General features: G+C 44.4%; 2 long non-coding RNA genes across 3 annotated transcripts; one reads left to right on the plus strand and one right to left on the minus strand.

Moving 5' to 3' along the window:
- Positions 1-300: 300 nt before the first annotated feature.
- LOC112640570 (uncharacterized) lies at positions 301-8,393 on the minus strand. Of its 2 annotated transcripts, none has more exons than XR_004811709.2 (5): positions 8,145-8,393; positions 6,416-6,490; positions 5,715-5,935; positions 2,421-2,541; positions 301-1,116 (listed from the first exon to the last, which is right to left on the minus strand). It is a non-coding gene; the product is annotated as an uncharacterized LOC112640570 (long non-coding RNA). The 2 variants fall into 2 exon arrangements; XR_003124095.3 differs by having other exon boundaries at positions 8,059-8,393.
- A 2,890-nt stretch (positions 8,394-11,283) lies between these two features.
- LOC112641326 (uncharacterized) lies at positions 11,284-12,557 on the plus strand. The gene is made up of 2 exons (XR_003124589.3): positions 11,284-11,665; positions 11,831-12,557. It is a non-coding gene; the product is annotated as an uncharacterized LOC112641326 (long non-coding RNA).
- The last annotated feature ends 1,261 nt before the right edge of the window (positions 12,558-13,818 follow it).

The raw sequence follows: 13,818 nt of genomic DNA on the forward strand, positions 1-13,818 counted from the left end.
GATCCCGGGTCTCCAGGATCAGGCCCTGGGCTGAAGTCAGCGCTAAACCGCTGAGCCACCCAGCTGCCCAGTCTCATTCTTTTTTTATGGCTGAATAATATTCTTGTGTGTCTGTGTGTGTGTGTTTCTCAAATCTTCTCTATGTATTCATTTATCCATAGATACTTGGGCTGCTTCCATAATTTGGCTACTGTAAATAATGCTGCAATAAAGAATTTATATGCACTAGTATGATGTATGGCTAATACAAAATATGAAATAAACACTACTATTTTTAAAATGTTTAATTTTTATTTCATCTTATTACAAAAGTGCAGAAATGGCCACAAATTCTATTCATCCCTGTATGCATGTCCCCTTTGCAGTGTGACTATGGCAGCCACTCCCATGAAGAGGTAAAGTGGATTCTTCTGTCTCTTGAATCTGGACTTGACCATGTAGACAAATAGATAGTGGGGAAAATTATACAAGCAGAGACTTAAAAAGTAGTTGTATGTTGGGGCTTGTTCCCTTGCTGCTCTTGGGAACCCATCAGCCACTGGCATATAAAAAAGCCTGTGTTAGGCTGCTGGATGATGATGTGTGGCTCAGTACCCATATGAAAGCCAGCTAACCACCAGATATGTGAGGTCACTGCCTGCCCGCTGACCAGGAACCACAAGTAAGACTGCCTAGGATCAACCTCCAAAATAATACATGATTATTGTTTTTACTAACTGAGATTAGAAGTGGCTAGGTACACAGTAAAAACTGACATAGAAATTAGTACCTAAAACTGAGTTGTTATAAAACAAAACAAAACACCCTGAAACATGTGGCTTCAGGTCTCTGAACTGGGCAGAGACTAAAAAAACATTAAGAATCCAGGAGCAGAAACTAGAAAAAGGATGAGTAAACTTTAGTAGTTGCTGGAAAAAAAAAAAAAAAAAAAAAAAAAGGTGAGAAAATTGCTACAGCTGGCCAGAAAAATGGCAACATGTGTCGTGTAGTTAAAAGCAATCGGCCCGCAGTAACTTAGAAGATTAAATATATTTTTTTCTTCTAATGAATTTATAGCCCTTGCAGGATGAGTTCCTGGCAAAATGTTGAACGTGTTGACTGGTTTCATTTAGCTGCCTAGGAAGAAAGAAAGGAGATAAAGAATTTAAAGGAAGTTTATAGAAAATGAAACTGCTTCTCATCTCTAATCACTTTAGCCAGTAAAAATCCTTCAAGCAAAAGAAGTCTGGGGCCAAAGATCATACCCAGATGTGGCTATTAAAACTTTATTAAGATATTTCAAAGACTTAAGGTGATATCTAGTAGACCCTCTCAACTAAAAGAAGGGGGCTGAGTCTAAGAATTTTAAGAATTTTATCCCACAAAGAGACCCACAAAACTCCATCTCCAAAAAATTGCGGGTGTGGTTTTTCTTGAACCAAGTAGTCTCAAGTCAGATTCATAGCAAAACCACAAAATTTTGAGGGTTGTATTGATGAAAGGACCACACACATGGGATGAAAAATTCAAGATTGCTCAAATTACAAAACAGCCACTGGAACCCTTGCTTTTTTCCAGTAGGAAGTAATCAGAGAAAGCTATTTAGTTGTAAACTTGGGTTTTTCCTTATAGAAAAGGAACAAGGCAGCCCGGGTGGCTCAGCAGTTGAGTGCCTGCCTTCGGCCCAGGGTGTGATCCTGGAGACCCAGGATGGAGTCCCTGCATGGAGCCTGCTTCTCCCTCTGCCTGTGTCTCTGCCTCTCTCTCTTTCTCTCATGAATAAATAAATAAAATCTTAAAAAAAAAAAAAAAAAAAAGGAACAATGTCCCAGAAGACAGAACCAAGAGCTCAGAGGGTAGGAGTTAAGAGCCTTGGAGGCAATGGAGCAGGGAGATAAACCTAGACCTAATCAAGGAATATTTCTTGCTCCCAGAATGGAGAGACCTGATGTCCATCTGGATTTCAGCATCATTATAGACCAGTGGCTGCTATGTGTTTCACATCCTTTCCCTTTTTTTTTTTTCTTTCCTTTTTTGATGTCAGTGTGTAATGATCTTGTCTCTGCTTCATCATTGTATGTTATTGGGTATGTTGGGGACAGATAATCATTGTGTTTTTTTTTTTTTTTTTTTTTTTTTTTTTTTTTTTTTTAGTGTATAGGTCTCTAGAATAAGAGGAGCCCATCTGAGGATTCTTACCTGATCTGATTTAGATCACAAGACCCCACACTAGCATGATGCCAACATTAGATGAGATTTTGGGAGTCTAATATGTGGAAGGAATGATTATTATTTTGTCCCAAGGATGTATGGTCCTAGATTACAAAAACGGCTATGATATTTGGTAGCTTCTTTCATCAAGATACATATATTTCTCCTGGGATCTAAACTAGTCCTGTGACTTATTTCACCATTAGTTTGTACCAAAAGGGATGCTATACCTGTTCCAGGCCTAGAATATTTTTGCTTCTTCTGTTCATGTCAGCCACCACCATGTGAACATACAGGGCTTCATGCCGTGTGATGAGAGGTCTGTGGCCCAGGCACCCTTGTCACTCCAGCCTACAACCAACAAAAGCAGAACCAGAGTGCTTGATTTTTTTTATCTGCTCAGAGGCACTTGGGTGAGCTAAATGAACCAGATGAGAAAAGCAACCAATTGGTCTCAGCCCCAATTTTTGACCTAAGAATTATGAAATAAACACATGGTTATTATTTTAAGCACATAATTGGAGGCAGGGAAGGTTGTCATGCAGCCATAAGTACGTGATTCAGACACCCAATGTCACAGAATGATTTGTCACTATCCCATCCTTTCTCCTCTGGTCCTCAATTCTTTCTCTGACATAAACCAAGCATCTGTATAGCAGTGGGTCTGTTTGGGGCACTGTAGACTGTTCCAGTGGTTATTTGCCTGTGTCTGCATCAGTTCAACACTATGTTATTCAACGTAGCTTGATTTCGGCTGAGGCAAGTCTCCCCCAAAGTACCTTTTTCTTCTTCAGGAGAGTCTTGGCTATTCTGGGCCTTTTGTTCAACTCTGTGAATGAGTTTATCAAGTACAATAGGGAAAAATAAAAAACTACCCCTGTGAGATTTTTCATTGAAATTTTATTAAACCTATAGATAAACTGGGAAGAATTGACATTTTTTTAATTGGCCCTTCCTACCAATAAGTATGTCTCCATTATTCAGGTGTTCCTTGGTCTCTTTTAATACATTTTTATAATTTAGGAAATTATATATATTTATATTATATAAATTTTGGCTACATCTTTTTCAGACTTATTCATAAGTACTTTATATTTTTATGGTTAATAGAAAATAATATAAATTAAATGAATATAAATTAAATTCATAAGTAATCTTAATCTTACTAAATTAATATAAATTGGACTTTTAAAGATTTTCCCAACTGACTGAAGCAAAATGCAAATGTCTCATTAATTATAATAATTTGTGTGTATATTTAAATATTTTCTATTAAACAGTAATCTAGACAAAACAGCTCTCTCTCTACACCTTATGCTTGGGTGAGTTCAAAACAACAGCTGCATATATAGAAGAACAGGGAAAAGGAAAAGAAACAAAGCTAAAAATGCCCCATTTTCCGTTAAAGGTTGCAAGTTTGAAGCAAATTTAGAGAGAGAAAAGGAGTAGCTACTTGGATAAGAAATTGTAGTTTAGACATTATACTTGTAGGAATGGAAGTAAATTATTATTATACCAGACCAAACTTTTATTTCCTAAGAGCAACTGCAAGATCTCTGGCACAGCAGACCACTTATCATCTTCAACGTCCGAATTTATAAAAACAATTTAAGCTTTGCGAAAAAAAAGTCTTACATGTATTTAATGCTTCTCTGAGATGACAAGGAAACGAAGGTACCCATGAATTCAACATTAAAATAAAAGCAGGAAGTGAAAACAATATGGAAGTTCCTCAAAAAATTAAAAATAGAATTACCTTATAATCCAGTAATTCCACTAGTGAGTATTTACCCAAAGAATATAAAAACACTAATTCAGAAACATATATACACCTGAATGTTTATTGCAGCATTATTTATAATATCCAAATTATGGAAACAACCCAAGTGTTCATTGATAGAGGAATGGATGAAGAAGAGGTAGTGTATGTGTATGTATATTATATATATATATAATGGAATATTACTCAGCCATCAAAAAATGAAATCTTGCCATTTGCATAATGACATGGATGGATCTAGAGGGTATAATTCTAAGTGAAATCAGTCAGTTAGAGAAAGTCAAATACTGTATGATTTCACTAGTGGAATTTAAGAAACAGAACAAATGAACAAAGAGACAAGCCAAAACACAGACTTTTAACTACAGAGAACAAAGAGAAGGTTACCAGAGGGAAGGTGAGCAGGGGGATGGATGAAATAGGGGAGGAGGATTAAGAGTACACTTATCACGATGAGCACTGAGTAATGTATAGAATTTTGAATCGGTATATTTTATCCCTGAAACCAATATAACCCTGTATGTTAACTACACCAGAAATAAAATGAAGATAAATAAATAAAATGGGAAACCTAAAAGGTAAGCAAGAATCAAAGCCAGTATTTGCCCAAATGCATCTCCAGATCCCTGGTGGCTTTGTGCTTCTGTTTTCATGAGTGACCAATTCTGGTGACAGAGAGAAGGCTCAGAGATCACCACGGATGGGAGTCTCGTAGGGCTACCCCTTGCATAGCGGGAACCCCAAATAACGGCCCTCCAAGGATGGCCTCATCCTAATTCCCAGAACCTGTGAGTTACATGGCAAAAGGGAACTAAAGTCACAGACGGAGTGAGAGTTGCCAATCTACCGAGTGTCAAGTAAGTGAGTTATCTTGGAATATCCGGTGGAAACAATGTGATCACAGTGGCCTTTTAAATGCAGAAGAATGAGGAAGATGGTCAGTCACAGAAAGATTTGAAGATTCAACGCTGCTGATTTTGAAGATGGAGGAAAAGGCCAGAAGCCAAGAAATATGCATGGCCTCTAAATGCTGGAAAAGACAAGAAAACAGATTCCCCCATTCAGCCTCCAGAAGCAATGCCAGCCTGCTGACACTTTGATTTTAGCCCAATGAAACTCATTCCAGACTTCTCACATCCAGAACTGTAAGATGATACATCTGTGTTGGTTTTGGCCGCAACGTCAGTAGTAATTCATCACAACAGCAATAGAAAAGTAATACAGACCCCAAAGGGATAATACATTTCCAGAACGTGTGCAATACAGGGTTGTTAGGGAAGACTCTGGCTAGAGAGATAATATAATAATTCCTTAATAAATGTTAAATGCACATTAAAATGAAAAGCGCATACCATACTCAACCCATTCAGGGATTCAACAGACAGAAGCTCTTGCTTATTGAACTGGATTTAATAAAATAAAAAGCATTATCTGCCTCTGGGAAAGGCAGGGCAAGGTTCATTAAAAATTACATTTACTGGTACAGGAAGAGCTGAGTCATTATGAGCCTGAAACATGAAAGTGATTTCAGTCATTCTACAGAACTTAAATACCATAAATAGAAATGCATGCCCTTGTCTGCAGTCGGTTCCTTCTTCCTCTTCCAGATGCTTTGATCTTTTGCCCCAAATAGAAGAAAAGGATTTCTGTAAGTGAAGCAAATAATTCAAATTTCATGGCATTGAAAATATGAATCACGAGAGCTATCTGGGAAACCGTTTATCTGTAGGAAATGCAACAGCACCTTAGGTTCACAGAGTAGAGCCCGGCATTCCTTCTGTCTCCTTCTCTCAACCACTCCCATACGCCAGAAGGGTCTTCATCTTCCTTTAACTGCACGGGCATTTGATATTACGGCGGCAACCTTGGGGTCTGATATTTTCCTTTCAGAGCTTATGTCTTGGGTTTTAGAACACTTTTGCTAAAGAAAAGATTATGTGGTGGTGGGGAGTGACCTTGAGACATCTGGAGGAAAGACACACTATTAGTTGGCTGAATGGGATCCAGGTTTAAAAGGACTCCCTGTTGGGGAGAAAGGAGCTGAAGAGAAAAGTCTAACCAGGAGAACATGACACTGGCTTTATCCAAGGATCTGAAACAGCCAGCAGACTGTACTCCCCATGAAGGCCCTTACTCTTGACCTCTGACCCTGGCTAAGTTGTCAGGAATGAGGCCTAGCAGCCTGAGACCCTCCCCACAGCTACTCTGGGCAGAACTCTACCTGCGTCTATCTTCCCTTTTCCAACCTCACATCCCAACAAAATTCAGCTGTTAGGGGCTCCTCATTCCTCTGCTTCTACTTTCTTGCTATTCTTATTAGGCAGCAGCTCATAAACTGATATGTACGTGACACTACATGTAAAGGATTCCCAGGTTGTCCTTCCGTCCTGGCAGCCCATGATGACTCAGAACCACGCAATTCTCCTCCACTACCTGTCCACCCACCCGGGGAATGTCTTCTCGGGCACTGCCAAGTCAGTTCCTGGAATTTATGGTGAAAGGTGGCGATGGAGGGAGAACCTGTGAGGCAAGAGGAAGAAGGAAAGAGGTTAAGCTAATCCTCAAAACAAAGAGATAAGAGGATTTTGGAAATTTAGGACAGAAGAAAGGTGCTGGTGTGGTGTGGGTCTAAGGTCATCGGGAAGAGGGGGGAAACCGTAAGAGAGATTGCTGGCAGGAGGGTGTCAAAGAATCAGCCTTAACACATTTTTAAAGCACAAAAGTTAGACTGTAATTCCATTTTTATAACTAACAGATATTTGGTCTGGACTTCTGTGGATGAGACTTTATACACAGACGGAACCACATGGGCCAGAGGTCAAAAGGGTTGAACACCAAGTCATTCTGGTTTGCGCAAGATTTCTCTAATTTTAGCAGTAGAGTTTTCACATCCCAGAAAGTTCTACACTCTCTGTCGATTGGGGTGTCTGGTCACCCTAAGTCATTAGTGATCAATAATGACTTCACATGTTCTATTTCCTGAGAGAATAGTAAACTCATTTTCCCTGAGAAGAGTTGCTAAGGGTGAAGGGAAAATTATGATGACATTTGGCAAAAAAAAAAAAAAAAAAAAAAAGATGAGGAAGGGGGAAAAGGAAGAGAAAGAAGGCTGAAAGGGGTGGAGGGGGGGAGGGATTTATAAGGGAGGACCTAAAGCAATCTTGACCTAAAGCAGTAGTTTCCATCCAGGAGCGGTTCAGTCAATCCTACAGAGGGGATTTGATCCCCAATGCCTGGGGATAGTCTGGGTTGCACAATCGATATCCACTAGGATCTACTGAGTAGAGGCAGAGATGCCGCTGAACACCCGGCAAAGCACAGGACAGCCCTCCACAACGAAGAATTACCCAGCCCCCAAAGCCAAAGGGATCAGAAGAGCATACGGGAGGAGGCTTGGGGGCGCAGCCTTCCTGCCTGCCCTTCAAGTGTCCCAAATGGACGTGCCATCACAGAGACAGCACAGAGGGTGCTAGAAGAATGCGGGCAAAAAGCAGGAAACAGGTGTCGGTTTCTTTCATGCAGACGCCCAGGTCTAGGATAAAACGCTTGGCTGCGCAGGTGATAGTCACTACTTTTCTCCAGGGTTTTCTGACACTAGGAAAACCCACTTTGCTCAGAAGCTATAAGAGGTGGTGTCAGATTAGTATTAAATTCGTCCTTGGAGCCGAAACTGATCTCCTGAGTGTCAGAACCAGGTCATTGACTCCCCTAACAAGGGTCAGAGTCCTTGATGCCCGGATGCTTGAGGACACCCGAGGGGCCAAGACGAGCACGGCCCGCTGAGACTACAAGGACAGACGGCTGTTAAAGGTGAGCGCATGGCACGGGAGCCAAAGAAAGGAGGGTCCTGCCTGGAAGGGCCTCTCAGAGCAGGGCCTTGAGAAGTGAGTAGTCAGTGGGAGTAAATACCCTCCCCCCCCCCCCCGAGAAGGCAGGGGAAGGCCTCCGCATGAAGGCATCAGTGAGGCCCAATCACGGGGCCTCAAGAGATGTGCCCCTAGGTCCCTGCAGCAGGTAGGCTTCCTGGGAAAGAAGGAAGAGAGCGTGTACCAGAAGTTAAGGGAAAAACTCCCAGAAGGCCTCCGAACCTCTGTCTGCAGGCAGCAGCGTACAGGTCCTCCCCACGCCCGCGATCGCCCTCTCCCTGGGTCAGCGGGTCTGCGGACTTGCCCACCTTCAGCTCCCTGCTTGCACCCCGCAGGCCCAAGGGACGCCATGCACCGTCCACGCCGGCCAGCACGCGTCTACACCTCTGTTGGAGCCACCCCTTTCCTGCGGCTGCATCGCACCACCGCCCACCTGTGGCGGGAACGGTGTGGACGTGGGCCAACCCACGTGGCTTGGCTCTCCCGAGGGCTAGGTCACCGCAGGCATCAGCAATCCCTCGTGCGGAATGAAGGTTGGTGAGTCGATATTATGAATAGAAAATATTGCTGGATGTGGACCGAGATGGAAAAGGAAACAAGTGAGAAACATTTCACTGAGCGCTCTGCTAGAGGTTAGTGTTCAGGGGCATAAGAACAAATTCCTCTAGACCCCTGAGTAGTGAATATGTGTTTGCTACGAGGCACATCTTGGACCTCAATAAATTATTTGTCTAATAAATAAAATGCCAAATAAGATGTTTGAAATCGGGGCGCCTGGGGGGCTCGGTTGGTGAAGTGTCTGTCTGTCTTCGGCTCAGGTGGTGATCCCGGGGTCCTGGGGTCGAGGACCGCCTGGGCCTACCTGCTCAGTGGGGAGTCTGCTTCTCCCTCTCGGTCTCCCTACCGCTCCCCTCGCTTGTGCTTTCTCTCTCTCTCTTTCCCTCTTCTCTCCCAGTCAAATAAATAAATAAAATCTTAAAAAAAAAAAAGATGTTCAGAATTGAGTTGATGTTAATCGTTCAATGTCTTCTAATGTGTCCCGTCACCCTTTACGTCTGCCTTCTATCCCTGTGCTTCTGCTTTCGATGCAGAAAAAAAATAATCAATTGCCCTGATACACCCTCACTCACATGTCCCCAAAGGTACGACCACGTTTCGTCTGTGAGCTAAGCAGGTGGAGCTCACCCCGGCTGACACGTACTGTGTTCTCTGGAAGCTTTGTAGCAGGTGGCGGTGCGTGGTGTGTGGGGTTCAGTCTTCTGAGAAAAACATGAGCCAGCACATTGGCTTTAATGTGGGCTTTTTATTGATGCCTAAACTTCCAACAGGTTTAACCGGAGTTATCAATAAACAAGAATTTTAGAATCGTGAAAACTTCAAGGTGGAGGGAAGCTCACAGAATCATTTTGTCTAATTCCCCTGACTCTTGGGCATAATGTGGCATCCTTCTTGTTTTATTTTTTAAATATAGTTATTTATTGGTGAAAACATTGAAATGTTTTATCATTTATTTAGTAATGCTCCTAAAATGACAAAAATAAGCCCCCTACATGTTATCATAATGTAAAACTATGCAAAATAATTATCCTTTCCGAAACAAAAATGAAAAAAGGCTGTGATCTGAGCAACACCATTTCACATATTTGCAAATCTCTTTAGTGTTTAGCTTAACAGGCATCTGGATTCTCATCTGTCCATGACTTCAGTCTGTCGCTGTATGTTGTTTTGGTTGAAATACATGAAGAAACTGCAGCCTCGCACAGATGAGTAATTGAAAATGAAAGAGGCATTTTTAACCTCCTTTTCAAATAATTGAGGATATTTTTCTCTGCCGCTGCACCAAAATTTGATGTCGTCAAACTCTAAGAAGACACTTCACTTTTCTGAGCATCAGGGCTGCTGTGAGAACTACATCAGATAATACCTTGCAAGAGCTTAGGGCCTGCTGCATAGACGTGTGTGTGTGTGTGTGTGTGTGTGTGTGTGTGTGATGTGTCTATGGCATCTATATGCATATACATACTTGAAGGATTCTTAAAATATGAGACGAGAGGGAAGCCTGGGTGTCTCAGTGGTTGAGTGTCTGCCTTTGGCCCAGGGCGTGATCCTGGAGTCCCAGGATCGAGTCCCACGTAGATCGGGCTCCCCTCAGGGAGCCTGCTTCTCCCTCTCCCTGTGTCTCTGTCTCTCTCTCTCTCTCTGTGTCTCTCATGAATAAATAAATAAAATCTTTAAAAAAATAAATAAAATATGAGATTAGAACAAAAAAAACAAAAAAATATGAGTTGTAACACATATGGGTTCAACTGATCATTTTAAATTCTGCATTGCAACTACTTTTTATTTTTCTTTATTGGTCCGGAACTTTTGCCCAGACAGGCTTGCTACTCGACAAGTGATTTCATACCCGGATAAAAGAATCATACTGCGAAATACAGGAAGTCCTGTCTTTCCAGAACCAGCCCTTGAACACTGACTAAATACAAAAACTTGAATGCTCTTGGCCTTAGCACACATTTTATATACAGATAGATTTATACACGTATCGAGAAATGTCTGTATAAAAGATACGTAAAAAGGTGCCCAGAGAGAGACACCTATACGTACATCCCAGTTATACAAAGTGGTTGGTTTGCTTTGAACTGAGACAGGTTGGTTTAAAAGCTTTGCTTGCTGTTAAACCTTACCTGCTTTCACAATACGAAGACTATCTGAGCCTTCAGGAGGTGAGACGATCAGATAACTGGTCACAGGCCCAAACTGAGAGCCAAGGGAATGATTGTTTATTGTTGCTATCAGCTCAGAGAGGAGAGGAGTGACTGGCAGGTAACAGATCAAGAAAAGTCCCAGAGCAAAGGTATCTTGTTCCAGGAGCCGGCTAGCACTGGGCACGCCAGGAATCTGGATCCGGGCCTGGCTGAGCCCAAAGCCACGATCCTCTGACTCTTGCTCCTCACTGTCTCTGGAGGGCAGGAGGCCGTGTGTGAGGGGCTCCTTCCTACACAGCGTCCTGCTGCCCGTCCTCGTTCCACAAGGTGCAAAATCTGAAACCCATTCCTTGTGTCACTACAACTGGGAACGGAATTTGTTACTCCACCGCAGCTCAGGAAGGCAGGTAGGATTTAAAAAGAAATCATCCCCCCCCCCCCCAAAAAAAAGGAATTTCCATCATCACACATATATGTGGAGCTGATGGGAGCTTAGGAAGGCAGGTGGTTTCTCATAATATCTTTTCTACAAATAAATCGACCCTGGTAAACCATTTCCTAAAAAATGATTCCTCGGGTGCCCATCTGCAAGTGAGCTGGGTGTTGGTTTCTGGGTAGATAGTTTAGGATGAGATGAGCAATGTTATAGTTAAGGGGGTTGGGGGTGTGGGGGGCTGGGGGTGGACACCACTGCCTCCCCTGTCCTCAGGCTCATCAGACCAGTCGGAAGGGACCAGCCCGTTGGCTGCTGGCAGCACTTTGCAGGCTGCGTGGCCCGCAGGAGGGATCTGGGCCCCGTTACCCCCCCAGTCCTGGCCGCCCTCTGCAAACTCAGTGCAACTAACTCCCTCACTTTTCTGGGGTTTTCCTCCCCGCCCTTGATTTAGTGGAGGGCGAGGCTTGGATCTTAGGGTGGGAAAGACTTCATACAATTTGCACTTGAAAAGAGGAAGTGAGAAAAAAGAAAAAGAAACACAAAGAGAGGCCCAGCCAGCTGTTTCCTACAGACGGAGGACCACCCCGCAGCTGTTCGCTGCCCTCCCGCCCCTGGGAACCGGCTCCCACCCCAGCCCCGGCCCATCCGGACAGGGTCACCCGGCCGCTGTCCCTTCTCTTCCAAGGTAAGAGTCTGAGATGGTGTCACGTGAGCTCTGCGACACCTGGGTCCTGTCCTTATCCGGTCACAAGCGCCCGACAGGAGGAACTGGGCCAGAAGACCCCACTCTGCCCCCCCCGCCGGTCACCCCGGGACAGGGTAAGACTGTGCTGTTACTCCCATGTCACAGGCGAAGAAGGTGACACTCGGACATGTGTCCACGGCATCATGACTCCAGGGCCTGTCCTCTCCACCAAGGATGTCAGACCGTCTTCCCGGGCGCCACGTGCTTGTCAAAAACAGATTCCCCAGGTGGCCTGGGCTGGCCTGGTGCAGGAGCCGGAGTAGAGCCCCAGCAGGTGTCCCCTCGCTGCCCCCCCATTGCCTCCCAGTCCCAGCTCTGAGGAACCTGTCCCTCCCAGGGTCCTTGGAACACTCTGTTCTCGCCGCCTCCACGGCAGGAAACACACTGTGCGAAAATCAGCTGATGTTACGTCTGTGTCGCTGGGGAATTACTGGATTTCCAGGATCCTGTCCCGCTTTTTCACTTCCTCTCGGACGGCTTCTTCCACCGATCTTTCCACAGTTTGGAAACATCTGCTCTGTGGGCCTCCACTTACAAGTTCCCTCCTCAGAGAAACCTTTTCTGATGACCTTCAGAATTAATTAAGAAGGCCGTCACTCACTCACCATCAAACTACTCAATTACATCATCTAGCACCAAGCACGGAGCTTCCCACACGTAGGTCCTCAACTGGGACTTAATTATCCAGAGGCAGATGAAGCACATTCTTGGGGCACCAGAAAAACAGACATACCAAACATTTTTTTAAACATGTTGACATGCGCTTATATTCGTATACTATAGAAGTCATGTGAAAATAAAATTAGGATCTTGCTGGCCTCCGTTCCACTTACATTGGCCTGGTATTATTTTTATATAGAATTGCATATATATTTTATATATATTATTTATTGGAGAGAGAGAGCATGCGTGCATGTGTGCTCAAGCAGTGGGAGGGGCAGACGAAGAGGGAGAGAGAATCTCAAGCAGACTCTGCGCTGACTGTGGAGCCCGAGGCAGGGCTCAATCTCACCACCCTGAGATCATGACCTGAGGCTGAAATCCAAGAGCTGGATGCTTAACCAACGGAGCCACCCAGGGGTCCCCTACAGAATTGTATATTGAGAATGGGCTTCATAACATTTGGGGGCTTTGGGTCTCTAAAGCTTTTAATCTGGCACTTGTATGTGTCTACTGACATCCTTGCTCTCTAAAAAATTTTTTTGAAAATAAATTGGGCAGGTACAGTATTATTACCTAGTCCTATCTCGAGATAGTTCGGAAAAAATAAAAAAGCACCACTAAGCAAGAGGAGACAGGTTCAGATGTGACAGGTGAAGGGCCAAGTCCTGCAAGACGGCCCCCATGTCCCCACTTCATGCACCAATGGCAAGTCCAGCTTGGTCATCTGTGCTCCTGACCCGCCAGCTGTAGCCTGGGGGTTCCAACGATGTCCCCTTTGGGTTCCAGTAGTAAGTTAGCTAGAGCCGCTCATGGAACTCAGAGAAACCTTTTACTTCCTAGACTGCCAGTTTGTTATAAAAGGGTAAGTACGGTTCAGGACCAGAGAGAAGACATGCACCGGGCGAGGTATGGGCAAAGGGTGCGGAGCCTCTAAGGCCAAGCACATCGCCCTCCCCCAATCTCCATGATAGTCACCAACCTGGAAGCTCTCCCCCTGCCCCCAACCTCAGCCTCTGGGGATTTAGGGAGGCTGCCTCGAGTAGGCATGATTGATGGAGTCACGGGTCACTGGGGATGGAACCCGTCTCGAGCCATCTCCCCTCCTCCCAGGAGGTCGGGGTGTAGGACTGAAACTTCCAACCCTCCCTCACCGGGTTCCCCAGGCACCAGGCTCCTCCTTAGGTTCAGGCCTAAAGTCATCTCATGAATATAACAAGAGATACCCTTGTCCCTCTGGACCCTTAGGAAAGTCCAAGGGTTTCCAGAAATGGGCCCCAGACCTGCCATACATACATGGTTTCCCACAACTCGAAAGTCTCAGTTAGGGCGCTTCGCTCTTAGGAAAGCGCTGCCGATGACCCCCCCCCATACCTGTTCCCCCTAACCGCATACCCTCTGAAGAGGATTCTCGCTTTCAGATCTCACTTCTA

Source organism: Canis lupus, chromosome 33 (genome assembly GCF_003254725.2).
Source record: "Canis lupus dingo isolate Sandy chromosome 33, ASM325472v2, whole genome shotgun sequence".
NCBI classification, from domain to species: Eukaryota; Metazoa; Chordata; class Mammalia; order Carnivora; family Canidae; genus Canis; species Canis lupus.